We start from the raw sequence: 17448 nt of genomic DNA on the forward strand, positions 1-17448 counted from the left end.
TGTGGTTTGAACGTGAGATGTCCCCATAGACTCTTATGTTTGAATACTTGATCTCCAGCCTGTGCTGCTGTTGTGGAAATTTGTGGAAACTTTAGGAGATGGAGTATCACAGGATGAAGTAGATCACCAGGGGTGGGACTTGAGTGCTACACTCTTCCTCACTTTCTATCTGTCCATCCTCTGTTTCCTGAATGTGGATCTAATGTGAACAAATTCCTGTGGTCTTACTTCCATGACTTCCAGAACAAGCCCTTCCTTCCTTCTTCATGCATTTGGTCACAGCAGCAAGAAAAGTAACTAATATAATGACTCCTCGCCTTCCTAGAACTATCTAGAAATATGGGAATATTTTGTCTCTTTACTCTTGGGCTTTCCAAGATTTAGATCTGTCACTTCACTTCTGATAACTATTCTTTAGTAGATATTTATTTTCATTGTGATTCATTGCTTTTATCATACAAGTTGGTTCGATATTAAAAAAAAAAAAAAGCTTGACAATTAACCAGTTTGGTCAGTAGGGAAATGTATATTTAGCATTCAGGTTTCAGGAGGCACTGCTGAGTTGAAGTGGGTATATATCCTTAGTTACTGATTATGAATAAGGAATTAGCAAAGATTAACAGCAAACTAAACCCAGAACAATAGAGATAGGACAGGAATAAGTCCCAGAAGCTTACTTCTAAGGAAGCAGAAGGTCTGAGACAACAAGTCTGAAGATCAAAAGCTTCCTCAATGAACTCAAAGCAACTTAGTTCCTAATTTAGGAAGAGTGAGATGGCTCAGTAGGTGATGGTGCTTGACTCCAAGCCTGACCACCTCAGATTAATCACTGAGATCCAAATGGTAGAAAGAGAATTGACATCTGAAAATTGTTCTCTCACCTCCATACACATGCCTTGGCAAAAAACTCCCAGCCAGCCCCACACAAATAAACAAACACACATTTAAATGCTACTCTAGGAACACCTTTAGTCCAGGAATAAATCATTCATATTTCCTAATTCATTAAATTGTAGGTGTTGGTTTTGTACTATGTTTCTTAATTGTACAGAACTAATTCTAAATCTGAACTCAAAAACTGGGGGTAACTAAGAAGTAATGTGGATTATATAAGCAAGTGATATTGAGACCATGATTGGAAAAAGCATAGGAACAAATAACCAAACAAGTGGAAACACATGAACTGTGAACCAATAGCTGAAGAGCCCCCATTGAACTGGACCAGGTCCTCTGGATAAGTGAGACAGTTGATTAGCGTGAACTGTTTAAGAGGCCCCCAGGTAGTGGGACCAGGACCTGTCCTTGGTGCATGAGGTGGCTTTTTGGAACCTATGGCCTATGCTGAGACACTTTGCTCAGCCTTGGTGTACGGGACTTGGAGGAGGGTACTGGACCTGCTTCAACTGAATCTGCCAGGCTGGACTGACTCCCCAGGGGAGACCTTGCCTTGGAGGAGGTGGGAATGGGGGGGTGGCTTGCTGGGGGAAGACTGGGGGCTGGGAGGAGGGAGGACAGGGAAATCTGTGGCTTATATGTAAAATTAAATTAATTATAAAATAAAAATATTTTTAAAAAGAAGTAATATGATAGAAACTTAGAGATGAATAATAGAATTGTCATGATTATATTCATTACTGTGACAACACAAAATATCTGGGCAGTCAGATGATATTGGAAAATATGTGATAAATATGAAAATAGTTTGTGTTGTTACTACTGCTATGCCAAACTGCTCCAAGAAGTCCCAGCAAATACAAAAATAAATAAATGACATAAAATCTAAGAAGCAAATTTAACAATGACACTAAAAACAAGGTAACTATACAAGGAGCTAGATAGACAGTCCAGCCAGAAGAATACTTACTACTCTTGCCGTGGACCTAAGTCTGCTTCACAGCATCCACACAGGACTTCACAACTGTCTGTAACTCCAGTTTAGGGTTCCAGTACCCTCTTCTGTCTTCTACAGGCATAACAAACACACGTGGTACATATACCTACACTTGAATACTCACATGTATATGTAAAATAAAAGTAAATGAATCTTTTTTTGAAAAGATAATTATACAAGAAGAGCAGCAACAATCAAACAGGAAAGCAAACAAATGCCACACACTAACTCATTCCATTCATCCAGAAATGGTAACTATAAAGTATGCAGAAGATAAACTCTTAGAAAGAAAGAGTGCGGAGGAAACCCAAACACGTGTGGGAGAAATTCAGAATTTATATTTAGAGTCAAGAGGGCAGACGTAGAAAGAAATATGTCAGACAACATGCAGACACATTCTGTCAGAGTCTCCAGGAAATAAATGGAGGGTAGGTGGATAACAGTTATAAGAAGTGGATCTGAGCCAGGCGGTGGTGGCACATGCCTTTAATCCCAGGACTTGGGAGGCAGAGCCAGGTGGATCTCTGTGAGTTTGAGAACAGCCTGGTCTATAGAGCAAGATCTAGGATAGGCACCAAAACTACACAGAGAAACCCTGTCTCAAAAAGAAAAAAAGTAGATCTGTCTGTTCCAGAATCATCCTTTCAGGTTAAGTTACTTCTACCCTTTCTCACCCCCTTCATTACTGCCCATCACCATCCTCACACCCATAGATCTAGCTCCAGATCTTTTTCAGGTAAGTAGATTCTTTCTTTTCCCATTCTCTTTACCTGCCTTGGCTGTGGTCATCTCCATACCCAAAAGTCTAGTTGCGGATCCAGGGTCTTTGAACCCCCATTGTTTGTGAGCCATCATTGTCTTGTGAGATGCTCCTTTCATTGGCTACCTATACTCCCACGCACTACCATCTCTACACCCATAGGCTAAGCTCTAGACCTTTAGTTTAAGAGCCATATTTACCTGATCTGATTAAACAATTCAGCCACCAGCTTTGCCTCAGCTAACTCCAATCACGCAACTGCTGAATTAGCCCAATCTAAAGCAGGACAGCTTCACTTAATTGACACACAAAGAAAGAAGGAAGTTCACAAGCCCCGTTCAAATAATACCAAATCCACTAGTAACTTATCCAACAAAACTACTCATTTGAACCCCATAACACCGAATTTGAAGGAACAATCCCAAATTTTATTGACGAATTTAAGAAGTTTAAAGAATACACTTCACTGAACTCCAGGGAGATAACAGTAAATAATGGAGTAATGTCCAAAAAATAGAGAAATACACAGCTTAATAAAATTATGAAAATAACTTGTGGTTTGAAAACAAAACACAATAAAGAGAAATGTTGATAAGGCTACAGCTGAAATGAAAATGGAATTGAAAAATTCAATTTCCCAACTAGAAAATTCAGGGGAAAGCCTTAAAGTTTGAATTTGTCAACCAGTAGATAGACTATCAGAACTTGAACATAGAGGCTCTAGGCTAAGTAAGCACAGAGTATAGGGTTGTTGTTTTTTTAAGCACAAAAAGTAATAAGTCATCAAAAAACCAAGTCTTCAAATTTTAGGCATAGATGAGGAATAATAGTTCCAGGACAATGACATAGACCAGTTATTTAACAACATTATAGAAGAATGCTTCTGCAAACTAAAAACAGATATTCCCATAAAGTTACAAGAAGCACAATCAACACCAAATAGACAAAAGCAGAAAAGAAACTGCCCAAAGCATATCATAGTTAAAACACTGAATAAACTGTTGAACAAAGAAAAATTATTGAAAGCTTCACAAGAAAAACACAAGCCATATATAATGAAAAATTCATCAGAATAACAGCAAATTTCTCAGTGGAAACTCTGAAAGCCAAAAGAGCCTGAAGCAATGCACTCCAAGTTCTACAAGACCACAACTGCCAACTAGCATAGTTTTGTACCAACAAAACTATATGTCTTAGCTGAAATAGAAAGAAAAACTTCCCATGACACAAACATCCTTAAAAAATAACATATAAAACAACAACAACAACAACAAAAAACCCAGCAAAATAGAATACTGGAAGTAAAATGAAGATAGGAATATGTATAGCCAAGAAATTCTAGAAAGAAAAAGAAAGAAAGAGAGAGAGAGCGAGGGAGGGAGGGAGGGAGGGAGGGAGGGAGGGAGGAAGGAAGGAAGGAAGGAAGGAAGGAAGGAAGGAAGGAAGGAAGGAAGGAAGGAAATGGAGCTTTAATGAATAAAATGCAAAGCATCACTAAGAGCATAAACAGCAAAAAGCCAACAAAATGACTGCAATTTACACACACTTTTCAGTGATACCATTAAATATTAATGGCTTCAAATTTCCCATCAAAAGACATAGGCTAGTTGATTGGATTAAAAAGCAAAACCTTTTTTTTTTCTTTTCTACAAGAAAGCTATCTGCCTTAAAGTTAAGGACTACCTTTAAGTGAAAAGACTGAAAAACTATGCCCAAAATTTGGCATCAGGAAGCAAGAAAGTGTGGCCATTCTAATATCTGACAAATTATAACTCAAATTAAAGCTAATCAAAAGAGGTAAAGAAAGGTAATTCATTTTAATCAAAGATCAATTAATCAAGAAAATATTACAACACTAAACCAATATGTACCAAGCTCTGGTGTACCCAATTTCATTAAAATTTAAAAATCAAAAAATAATAGTGGGCCAGTGGTGGCACACTCCTCTAATCTCAGGACTCTGGGGGCAGAGGCAGGTGGATCTCTGTGAGTTTGAGGCCAGCCTGGACTACAGAGTGAGTTCCAGTAAAGGCACCAAAGCTACACAGAGAAACACTGTCTCAAAAAACTAAATAAATAAATAAACAAACAAAATAAAAAATAATCTCTACATAAATACATAACTGACTTAATGATGCAATGCTAGAATTTGGGAGAAAAAAAAAAAAAGAAAACTACAACCAAACCCAAAGAAGGCAAGAAATAATGTTTAAAAAGCAAAAGTTAATGAAATAGAAAGGACATACAAAGATGCTACGGCCCCGCAGCTGGAGCACAAAATCTGGCAAGGACCGCTGAGGTTAAACAGCACCCTAGACACCCAGTTTCAGTTCGTCAGGGAAGCAGCTCTCTTTATTTGTACCAACATGGGCTTATATACCCCTCTAACAGCAGGGGATCAAGGAATGGTTACTCTGTATCTGCAGGCAAGCTGGACACTGTTTTCCAAACAGGAAAAACCACAGGCGAACTGATTCCCAGCACCTTCCGGAACCCAACTGCACATTTTTCACACAAACAACTTAACTGGAACAGGACAAAAAAGGGCATTTAAAATTAAGGCAGCAAACTTACTGCTGCCGACACAAAGATTCAATGAATTCAAATCCAAACTCAATGAATACAAAAAGCTGTTTTTTTAAGAGTACAACCAAGACCAAAAGACCTTAGACTCAATTAACCAAAAGAAAGAAAGAGATAAACTACCCACACAAACAGAGTTAGAAATGAAGAGGGAAACAACAGATACCAAAGAAGTTTAGAATAGCATGAGGGAATACTTTTTTAACCTGTAGTCTGATAAACTGGAAAAATCTAAAAGAACTGGATGAGTATTTTTTGATTCAGCAAAAGTGCCAAAATTAAACTAAGAAGAGATCAAAAACCCTGATGACAAAGGAAGAGACTGGAGCAGCATATAAATGGTTTCTGACTAAAATGTCCTTTAGTACTATAGATTTACAACAGAGATACTTTTAAAGTCCTTAGCAGACTTTAAAATAACTACAACCAATACTTCTTAAATTAATCCAAAAATTAGAAATAGATGCACTACCCACAAATTCATTCTATAATGCCATTATTACTGTAACACCCAACCAAAACAGGTAAAAATAACCATAATTATTGTAATAATAATAATTATTATTATTAATGTAACCAATATCTCTGTTGAATATACATGCAAACATACTTGTGGTAGTACTCTAATAGTACTGAAATGTGATTTCAATGGAGGGTCCTCCCACAGGGAATGTTGAATAGCCCAACTCTGCGCCAATATTTTGTACAACAACCATTGGAAGTGATACGTAAAAAATTTCCTAAATCTATAATTTATCATTATATGGATGATATTTTACTAGCTGACTCAAATGCAGATACTTTAGAAAGAATGTTTGAAGAAGTAAAGAAAATTTTGCCTTGCTGGGGATTACAAATTGCTCCTGAAAAAATACAAAGAGGAGATTCTATTAATTATTTAGGATATAAAATAGAGCTACAAAAATTAGACCCCAAAAGGTGCAAATTAGGAGAGATAGACTACAGACTCTTAATGACTTTCAAAGATTATTTGGAGATATTTCTCATCTACAAACTATTGTTGGGGTAAAAAAATGATGAAATGACTAATTTGTTCAAAACCTTAGAAGGTGACAAGGACTTAAATAGTCCAAGAGAATTATCACCTGAAGCTGAGAAAGAATTAGCCTTGGTAGAAAAGAAAGTGCATGAAGGACACGTGGATCATATTGATCCAAAGCTGGATTGCATTTTGGTTATTTTACCTTCTAGGAGTTCTCCTACTGGAATATTAATGCAGAGGGAAGATATTATATTGGAATGGATATTTTTACCAAATAAACCAAATAAAAAAATTAAAAACTTATGTGGAAAAAAATCTGACTTGATTTGCAAAGGAAAATTGAGACTTCGTCAATTAGCAGGAATAGACACAGCAGAAATTGTCGTACCATTAACTAAGGAGGACATTGAAAAATTATGGACAGAAAGTGAACCTTGGCAAAGAGCTTGCAGTAATTTTTTTAGGAGAAATTAACAGCAAGTATCCCAAAAGTGATAGAATTGATCTTATAAAGAGAGCTGATTGGATCTTGCCTCGAACTGTACGGCAAAAACCCATGTTTGGAGTTCATACATTTTATACAGATGCCAACAAATAAGGAAAGGCAGGTTACAAATCAGAAAATTTAAGTAAAGTGGTTCAAAGTCCGTATAATTCAGTTCAAAAATCAGAATTGTATGCTATTCTGTTGGTATTAATGGATTTTTCAGAACCTCTCAACATAGTAACTGACTCTCAGTATGCTGAAAGAGTGGTGTTACATATTGAGACTGCAGAATTTATCCCTGATGCTTCAGAATTAACTTCACTATTTATTCAATTACAAGATACAATCAGGAAAAGGAATCATGCTTTATATATAACTCACATTCGATCCCATACTGGTCTGCCAGGCCCTCTAGCACAAGGCAATGATGAGATTGATAAATTATTCATAGGAAATGTGCTGGAGGCCTCAGAATTTCATAAAAAATACATCATGTCAATAGTAAAGGTTTAAAAAAGAATTTTTTCATAACCTGGCAACAAGCCAAAGAAATAGTAAAGAAATGTCCTACTTGTTCCTTCTACAATCAAACGCCATTACCAGCAGGATGTAACCCAAAGGGTACTCAGAGAAATGAAATCTGGCAGATGGACGTGTTTCACTTTGCAGAATTTGGAAAATTGAAATATGTACACCACACCATTGATACTTATTCAGGATTTCAATGGGCAACTGCATTGAGTTCTGAAAAAGCTGATTCTGTAATCACTCATTTGCTAGAAGTTATGGCCATCATGAGTATACCTGCACAAATCAAAACTGACAATGCTCCATCATATGTCTCTGTTAAAATGAAACAGTTTTTTGCTTATTACAATATAAAGCATATTACAGGCATACCACATAAACCTACAGGTCAAGCAGTTATAGAAAGATCAAACAGAACTCTAAAGGATATGCTAAATAAACAGAAATGGGTAACAAAAACCCCCAGAAACAGACTGCATAATGCTCTTCTAACTTTGAATTTTCTGAATGCCAATGAGAAAGGAACAACAGCTGCAGAGAGACATTGGATAATAGAAAAAAACTACAGAATTAAATCAGACTATATACTTTAAGGATGTGCTGACCTCAGAATGGAAACCAGGGTATGTATTACATTGGGGACGAGGTTTTGCTTTTGTTTCTACAGGAGAAGATAAGCTGTGGGTACCATCAAAATTGATAAAGGTTCGATTTGAACAAGAGAGACCTCTTAATTAGAGGAGATGATAGTTCATCAACCAGCATGAACATCCAATTTAAACTAACTTGTATCAATAACACATGCCTTTTCATTTAATCAGATAGTAACTTGCCAAAAAGGAACAGCCCCAAAATTAGTCTTGGGGAAAGGTTTTTGTTTTTGTCTTTTAGGAGAATGAAGGTTAAGGAATCTGAAGAACACTGGACAAATGAGACAACTGAAGAAAAGGGACAAATCATCTATCCCAAGAAACAGAGTGAAACAGTATATGGGTATATATTATCTAAAAAATGTTTATGTCTTCCTAAATGTTTGTTTCTGCTTTTCTCTAAAAATTTAATACTATTGGTCTTCTAATAGTCCCAGTTCAATTAAAATTTAAAGTTGACTTTGGAGTTGGAGAATGGCTCTCTCCTTCTTTAAACTCAAGCATGTTGTTAAAAGGAAAATGCAAACTCCCTGTATCATGCCAGAATAAAAGAGCCATCTTCTGCTATGGGACAGGACAAAAGCCAAATTAATTAAGGGACTATTCTATTACTAATCTCAACTCTTTGATTCTATTCTGATTCTTTAAACTCTTCTTAAAGTATGAATTTTATATCAAAATTTACAAGATTAATATATATATAGATATTTATACATTTTAAACTTTGTTAAGATATGAATGGTCATATAGAGTACTAACTAATTCTAAAAAAAAAAAAAAAAAAAAAAAAAAAAAAAAAAAAAAAAAAAAAAAAAAGCTCCAATTACCTGCATATATATGTCTTTGTGTTTGAGTCTCTTATCAGTTTTCTGTGGGAAATCACGGCCAGGCCTAACATCAACTGAAGTCTACAGAAAGAAGATGGGGCCCCACAACAACAACAATTCCACGTGGACAATAATAATATCATTAAGCTGACAAACATCATCCACAGATCAGCTTTGAACTACAAGGTGCTCAGAGCAATTTTGAGATGACTAGCTGAGATGATCCAGTCTCAAAGACTACTTGAATAAGGACTTGAGATAAACCCTGAACTTTGGCATTATACACAGACTGGATAATGAAGGATATAGTTACCTCTCCTAGAATTTGACAATTAACCTAAAATTTTTCTTTCAGGATAAGAAAACTTCGCCCATACCCAGCAGGAAGCAATTTTAAGAATACGACGCCCACATTCCCAAAGAGGTGGTGTGGGGCGGGTGGTTTTTTTGGTCTTTTTAATGGGTTTTGGGTCTGGGATAATTTTCAGTGTTTAGGGGGGTTGGTTACAAGTTATTGTCAAGGGTTAGGAAAAAAGCTAAGCAAAGGAGATTAGATTTAAGGTTCTTATTAAAAAAGAAAGAAAGAAAGAAAAGAAAAAGACAATTACTAGTTTTAAATACTTTACATTGGATTGGATTGTTTTATATTATAAACAAATTTGAAATTGATATTGTTAGAAAATGCTATATGTATATTTATAATTGTATTTATACCATTCATTTAACAAATAATGCAATTTTCTGATCCTTGAATGTTATTATTACCAACTATTAGGATATAAAGAAATGAAAGTTAGTAGTTAGACATTACAATAGAACTTGTAGTCATATTAGATATGTTTTAAAAATTGAGCAGAGATGTTTTAGACAGGTCATCTTCAAACCCTTCAGAGATCTACAGAATATGGCATTTAAAATGTTTTAATAACTTAGAAAATTTTTCTTTTTTGAGACATGTCGGCTCCTGGCAGTACCAATCTACTTCAGAGAAAATATGGGCATTGAAGAAACTGCATATGGAGTCAACTTTCATTGTGGCAAGTTAGCCAGTGGACAACAAAGAATCCTCGAATCAACAGGACAAAATGGACAGACAGAACACGAAACAAAGGACTACTGATTCTTGCCAAAACAAGTGTGGTTATGGCTTTATCAAAAGGCATCTTCTGAGGCCAGGACAATATGGCCCCATCCCTGAAGTGGCCTTCGCAATCCGGGAAAGGTACAGTGCCCTTTTCCTCGAAGGCAGCTTAACAGGCAGAGGGCCAATGGCTTCTGTTGTACAATGGAACAGCAGCTGAAAGCTCATGCCTCTGGAAAGTAGACTGGCATTTAATAGAGGGATATGGAGAAGAAGGGGATGCTGAGATGAAGCCAACTATACACAGCCAAGAAGAATGGACAGCTGAACTCAAAAACTGTCAACAATTTCCAGAATTTAAAATCCTGAATCATGACAGGACACTAGTGGAATTCAGGCATTGCTGGTACATGGACTGCTCTCACCCAATGTGAGGTTGAACTGTTGACCTGTGTACATCCTACTTCACAAATGAGTCTGTCAGATACGCTAAGCCTATAGGCTGAAGATGATGCCCCAACACTGCGGAGAAACCTCAGGTGACTGCCCAGGCAGCTGGCTGTTTCTGTCAACTCACAGATTTTTTGGAAATTTCTTGCATGCACTTCCTGTTTTTATTTTTTTTTTTTCATCACAGGCAATTTATTTTGTTCTATTCATTCACAGTTAATACAGAAAATACTTGGAAACATTTCCATGTAATGTTTGACACAGAAATCATCAAATAGAAGTATACAATGTTGACAGGAGGCAGTACATTTATAATTTATAACCCCAAATGTATTTATAAATTAGAAATGGAAAGATCTACAAATGAAATTATGAAGGTTCACCAAAGTCATTTAATCTGTCAGTTTCTCATTCATTTTTATGTCTTAATAATATTCTATTGTATGAATAAGCCACATTTTATTTCTCTCCAGTATTTGATAGCTATTTAAGTTGTTTTAACTTTTTTACTATTAGCAACACACTGCTGTAAACCTTCATGTACATGTTTCATAGGTGCACATTTTCAGTAGTTTGAGGATATATTCCTAAGGGTAGACTTGTTGAGTAACAGAGTAACAATGTTTTGCATTTTGACCAACCACCAAACTATTTTGCCAAAGTGGCACACCTTTTTACAATCTCACCAAATCCTTGTTTTTAAGGCTCTGATTTTTGTACAAAAGCATTCAATCATTCTGTCAGACCAAACCAGGAAAAGTAAGCTATAGTTCAGAGCTGTTCTATTCCATTTACTATGCAAAGCCATTCTTGGCGTTTGCAACTCTCAGCCCTTTTGAGTATTCTTGCAGTGTTCACCTTTTCCTCCACCACTTTTTTTTTCTTTTTTTCTGGTTTATTTCTATCTATTACAAATGTATAAAAAATCCTCCATCAACGCTGCTGATAGCAGCAGAACCTTGAGAAATATACCTTTGGTTTGCCTCAGAAAAGGAACACATATTGTACTGTAAAGTTTATAAAATTGGCACAAAACATTGTGATAATGTTACAATACCAGTTTTAAGAGTTCAGTGACTAATGGGGAGCCGATGGGATACATGCAGAACTGTGAAAGCGATCTCACTTAGCCAGCTGTACACGTAGACTGTAAATCTACATTCAGATCATTTCTGAACTAAGACTATCATCTCAGTTTATCTGTTGAGGTCAACCAGGAAACCCTAGAATATACCTTGATTTTTGCAAAAAACAAAATAGGGGGAGGGGTTTCTTCGGCATTTCAGTCCACGAGTAACAGTATCCTAACAGGCAAAGTGTTCTCTCACTGTCAACATAGAATGAACTGCTGCTGGAGGTCAACTTGGGCTTTAATTTGCATTAGCACTTACATGCATAGTAGTCCAAGTTGTTGACCTCATGACTTTAAAAAAGTAACTCTAAAAAAGTAAAATGGCCCTTCTTGGAAGACTAAAGAAAGACATCCAGCCATAGTTGTAAAAAGTCTCATCAAAACAATATACCCTTTTATGAATTACGCCTCAATTTAAAAAAAAAAAAGTAGCCCCAAATAAGAAGCAACTCTGAAAAAGAAAATATAACTTAAGATATTTGAGAAAAACAAGGTGAATACAGGTTCAAAAATAATTAAGATACATTTTCTTAAGGCTACCTAGAATTAGGCTTTAAAGAATTCTACCATTTCAAGTTTACCACTAGTTACTAGATACCTATTTACAAACAAGATGTTCACCTTTTTTGTTCCTTTATCAAGAGAAAAATCTACCTTCAGACTATGAGAGTGGTGATGGGGAGGGACTAGAAAACAAGATTCAAATAATCCCATGCAAATATCACATTTTTCAAATGGAAGAACTCCAAACTGCACTAGAAGATCCAATCACTAAGACACTTTCCATTGAAATGATTTAAGTACAACTACATGGCACCAAGGTTTAGGCCTAATATAGGCCTGACAACCAAGTCCTTGTTTTCTAGAAGAAAAGCCTCAAAAGTCCCACTCAATTCCACATAACAATACTTCAAAGATCAATTAGGTTTTCCTTTCCTTAATATTTTTGTTTTTGACTTCTAATCTTAAAGACTAGATTAAAACTTAGCTCATTTCCCAGAAGGCATTGCTTCCCTTTGCTCTATGAAAGAGTCCACCAAGACCTCTTCCTCAAAACCATCTAGCCCCCAGCCTCCAGCCTGTGCTTGTAATGCATCTTTCTCAACATCCTGAAAAGGTAATGTAGGTAAAATATGCTCATAAACATTAAAACTAGTTGTTAGAAAGACGTAACTAGCTTTATAATTTAAGTTTTAGAACATAAATACTTGCAGCTTAATCTGCACTGACAATGATTGTCGAAGCCTAGAATTCAACATTTACAAATTCTCATTCAAACAGACAAAACACACTATTATCACACAACTTGTGTCTTGAGAGATTCTTCTGCTTTTTAAATCTTTGGCCTCCCAGTCAATCCCAAGTTCAACCAACTTTTCCGAGTTCTGGTAGTTACCTGGACCACTGAGGCATTGCCACAAGACTTCTTCTCTTTTGAAACATCCTTTTTCTCTAGATATTAGGATAGCTACACCAGCTTGTTTCTTCTGTGATGTATGTTGGTGTGGGATTATCTATTGCTTGATTTTTCATGGATGTGTTTAGCTTCTTTGGGTTGAATTTTCCCTTCTAGTGCTTTCTGTAGGGCTGGGTTTGTAGACAGGTATTGATTAAAACTGGTTTTATCCTGGAATATTTTGTTTACTCCACCTATGGTGATTAAGAGTTTTGCTGGGTATAATAGTCTGGGTTGGCATCCGTGGTCTCTTAGTGTCTGCATGAGATTTGTCCATGATCTTCTAGCTTTCATAGTCTCTATTGAGTAGTCTGGTGTTATTCTGATTACCTTTATATGTTACTTATATGTTACTTGGTCTTTTTCCTTTGCGGCTCTTAATATTTTTTCTTTGTTCTGTGTGTTTAGTGTTTTGATTATTATGTGGTGAGGGGACTTTTTTTTAGATCCAGCCTATTCAGTGTTCTGTAAGCTTCTTGTATCTTCATAGGTATTTCTTTCTTTAGGTTAGGAAAGTTTTCTTCTATGATTTTGTTGAATATATTTTCTGTGCCTTTGAGTTGATATTCTTCTCCTTCTTCTATCCCTATTATTCTTAGGTTTGGTCTTTTCATGGTGTCCCAAATTTCCTGGACGTTTTGTGTTACGACTTTTTTGTCTTTAGTATTTTCTTTGACTGACGAATCTATTTTCTCTATCGTGTCTTCAGTGTCAGAGATTCTCTGTTCCATCTCTTGCAATCGGTTGGTTATGTTTGTTTCTGTAGTTCCTGTTCGTTTTGTCAGGATTTCTATTTCCAGCATTCCCTCAGCATGTGTTTTCTTTATTGTCTCAAATTCATTTTTCAGATCTTGGAATGTTTCTTTCATCTGTTTAATTGCTTTTTCTTGGCTTGATTTGATTTCTTCCCATTTTTTGTTCGTTTTTTCTTCCATTTCTTTAAGGGAGTTTTTTATTTCCTCTTTAATGGTGTTTTTCATTTCTTCTTTAAGGGAAGTTTTTATTTCCTCTTTAAGAGAGTTTTTCATTTCCTCTTTAAGGAAAGTTTTTATTTGCTCTTTAAGGTAGTTTTTCATTTCTTCTTTAAGGAAAGTTTTTATTTCCTCATTGAGGGAATGTTTTATTTCTTCTTTAAGGGCCTCTATCATCTTCTTAAAGTCATTTTTAGGGTTGATCTCTTCTGTTTCTTCTGTCATGGTATGTTTAGGTCTTGCAGGTGTAGAATCACTAGGTTCTGATGTTGCCATAGAGGTCTTTATGTTGTTGCCTGTATTTTTGCACTGGCGTCTACTCATCTCTTCCTCTGTGCAGTGCAGGTGGTGTCTGTGTCTGAGAGTGCCTCTCTTGTTCTAATTTTTAGTCTTGGTTTAGTAGGGGTTCTTGGTTAAATTGGTGCTATTGGGCTGTTTCTTCAGGGACAGCTGATTTCAGTCTGTGAATTATATACTTATGATTCTGGTGATCTGGTTTAGTGGCTGGGTAGCACCTTCTTCTGTGTTCCCAGGTCATGTTTTGTTCATTTGTCAACTCCTCAGCTGATCTTGTTTCTTCAGACTTCAAACTGTAGGTATCTGAATCCTCTCCCAGATGGGTTTCAGCTGAGCAGGGTAGTCTCACCAACACCTTCAAGTTATTGGGTTTCACAGGATCAGCAGTTGGGCCCTGGGTTGTCCCCAGACGGAGTGCCCAGACTCGCCCTGGTTCTGACCCACGGAGATAGCCTCTTCCCCAGGTGTTGGGGCCAGGGGCATCCCCGCTCCAAGCCGCGTAAGCCCGTCTCCGTCCCCGGGCCTGTCCACCCCTGTGGCCCGCCGCCACAGGCCCACCTGCATCCACTTGTCTCCACCGCCAGGCCTGTATGTCCCTGTCAACTGCCGCTGGGTCTGTCTGCCTCTGCGGGAAGCCAACGGGCCTGTATGTCTCTGCCGGCTGCCGCAGTGGGCCTACCTACCTCTGCTTGTTACTGCTGCTGGGCCCATCCACCTCTGTGAACTGCCACCGGGCCTGTATGTCCCTGTCGGCCGCTGCCACCGGGCCCTTCCACCTCCGCGAGTCGCCGACCTGCGTCCGCCCATCTTTGCCCCGTGGCCTGTCTACTTCTGTGGGCTGCTGCCGTCGCCGCCGCCGCCGGGCCTGAATGTCTCTGTCGGCCGCCGCCGCCGGGCCCGTCCACCTCCGTCTGCTTATCTCCGCCACAGGGCCTGTCCACCTCTGTGGGCTGTCGCTGGGCCTGAATGTCTCTGCCAGCTGCCGCTGGGCCTAAATGTCCCTGTCAGCCGCTGCGGCTGGACCCGTCTACCTCTGCGGGCAGCTGCCACAGGCCTACCTGCGTCTGCTTGTCTCTGCCATCTTGAATCTCTAATCCTGTTTTTATTTTTGTTAGCTAATATTATTTCCTTCTTGGTTCTCTGAGGGAGTTGAAGATTAGTTAGTTATGGTTGAAAATTAGTTAGTTATAGTTGAAAATTAATTAGGATAGAAAGTGCATTAGATACATCTTGGATTTACCAAAATAGGATAGATAATGGAATTATTTTCTCTAATTTGTCAAATACCTGTTTAGGTATTCATTACTTGTATATATTGTATATAGTTATTGTACTTTTTTATATAGTTTTTCTTTTGTTAGTTATAACCTTTTTCTTTTTTTCTTTTTATTAATATAGAAAAGGGGAAATATGGTAGTATTCTAATTGTACTGAAATGTGATCTTGATTGTATGTTAATAAATAAAGTTGCCCGGGGGTCAGAGCTATTAGAGCCATAGAAAGAGCATGGCAGTGGTGGCACAGGCCTTTAATCCCATAGATCTCTGTGTGTTCGGGGATACAGCCAGCATTGGAGACATATGCCTTTAAGACCTAGAGGGCTGTACATACAGACAGTGACGAGGCAGTCACGTGTTTGGGTTTACAACCAATGAGAAGGCAGAATGACTTTGAAATGACTGACACAGTCAAGAGAGGAAATAGCTCTCTTTTGGGAAACTGGGACACAGCAGGAGGAAGGGTGAGATTTTAGCTCTGAGCTCTGACCTCTTGGCTTTCTCTTTTACATTGTTTCTGTGTTTCTTATTTAATAAGACGGTTGGATACATCAACACATACTCAGTAAAATATTAGAAAACAAATACAGGCACATATCAGGAAGGTTATTCATCATAATTATGTTGGTTTTATACTAGAAACAGAGATAGCTCAACATATGTAATTTACTAATTATTAAAGAAAATCATGTAAGTGGGCTTAAATACAAAAATTAGATGATCATCTCAGTAGGTACAGTAAAAGTCTTTGAAAAAAATCTGTTGTGCCTTCATGATAAACATTCTAGAAAGAGTAGGACTGGGAGAAACATATCATAATCAAGATTATATAAGACAAACTCACAGCCAACACTATCCTAAATTATAGAAAGGGTAAAAGTAACCTTATTAAAATCAGGAATGAGACAGGGATGTCCATAATTCCCACTTCTTTTCAGTATAGTGTTGTAAGCACTATCTGAAATGATAAAGCAAGAGAAGAAAATTAAATGGATAGAAATAGAAAAGAAAAAGTCAAACTATCCCTATTTGTAGACAATAAAACATTATGCAAAAAGAGGTCCAAAATTCTACCAGAAAACTCTAGAAGCAATCAAAAATTTCGACATCATGGCAGGGTACAAAGTTAACTTTCACATCAATAATAAACACATTGGAGAGAGATCCAGTATAAATTCCCATTTACAAAAGATCAAAGACAATAAAATATCTTGAAATAAACCTAAATAAAGAGGGCAAAGACCTCTACAATAAAAAACTTCAAACTTCTGAAGTAAATATACAGAAAGACACTAGATAGTGGAAAGACATCCCAGATCCCTGAATTGGTAGAATTAATATTGTGAAAATGAATGTGTTACAAGAAATAATTTACAGATTTAATGCAATCCTAATCAAATTTCCCACAGCATTCTTCATAGAAATAGAAAAAATTCTAACATTTATATGGAACCATAGAATATTCCACATAGCCAATGCAATCCTGAGCAAAAAGCAGAATGCTGGGGGCAATGCTACTCCAGAATATCATTATATAATATGAAGCTAGAGTAATTAAAATTAATAGTGTGCCATAAAATACACCAATGGAATAAAATAAAAACCCAAACATTAATGCATGAAACAAGTCATCTGACTTTTGACAAAGACACACAAAAAAATACACTAGAGAAAAGACAGCGTCTTCAAAAATAGTTATAGGAAAACTGAATATCCACATGCAGAAGAATGAAATTACACCCATATTTATCACACTGCATACACACAAAGTGAATCAAAGACCTCACTTGGAAATCTAAAACCCTAAAATTGTTAGAAGAAAACATTGACAGAAACCCACAAGATACAGATGTAGGAAAGGATTATCTGATTACAACTTCATTTATCCAGAAATTAAGGGCAAAATTAATAAGTGGAACTTCATTAAAACGAGAAGATACCTATACAGTTAAAGAGACAGTTAATCCACTGAAGAAAAATGAGAGAGAATCTTTACCATCTGTCAGACTATTAATATCTAAAATATACAAAGAATTCAAAAAACAAAGAGTCAAG

The sequence above is a fragment of the Peromyscus leucopus genome, chromosome 14, assembly GCF_004664715.2.
Source record: "Peromyscus leucopus breed LL Stock chromosome 14, UCI_PerLeu_2.1, whole genome shotgun sequence".
Taxonomy (NCBI): domain Eukaryota; kingdom Metazoa; phylum Chordata; class Mammalia; order Rodentia; family Cricetidae; genus Peromyscus; species Peromyscus leucopus.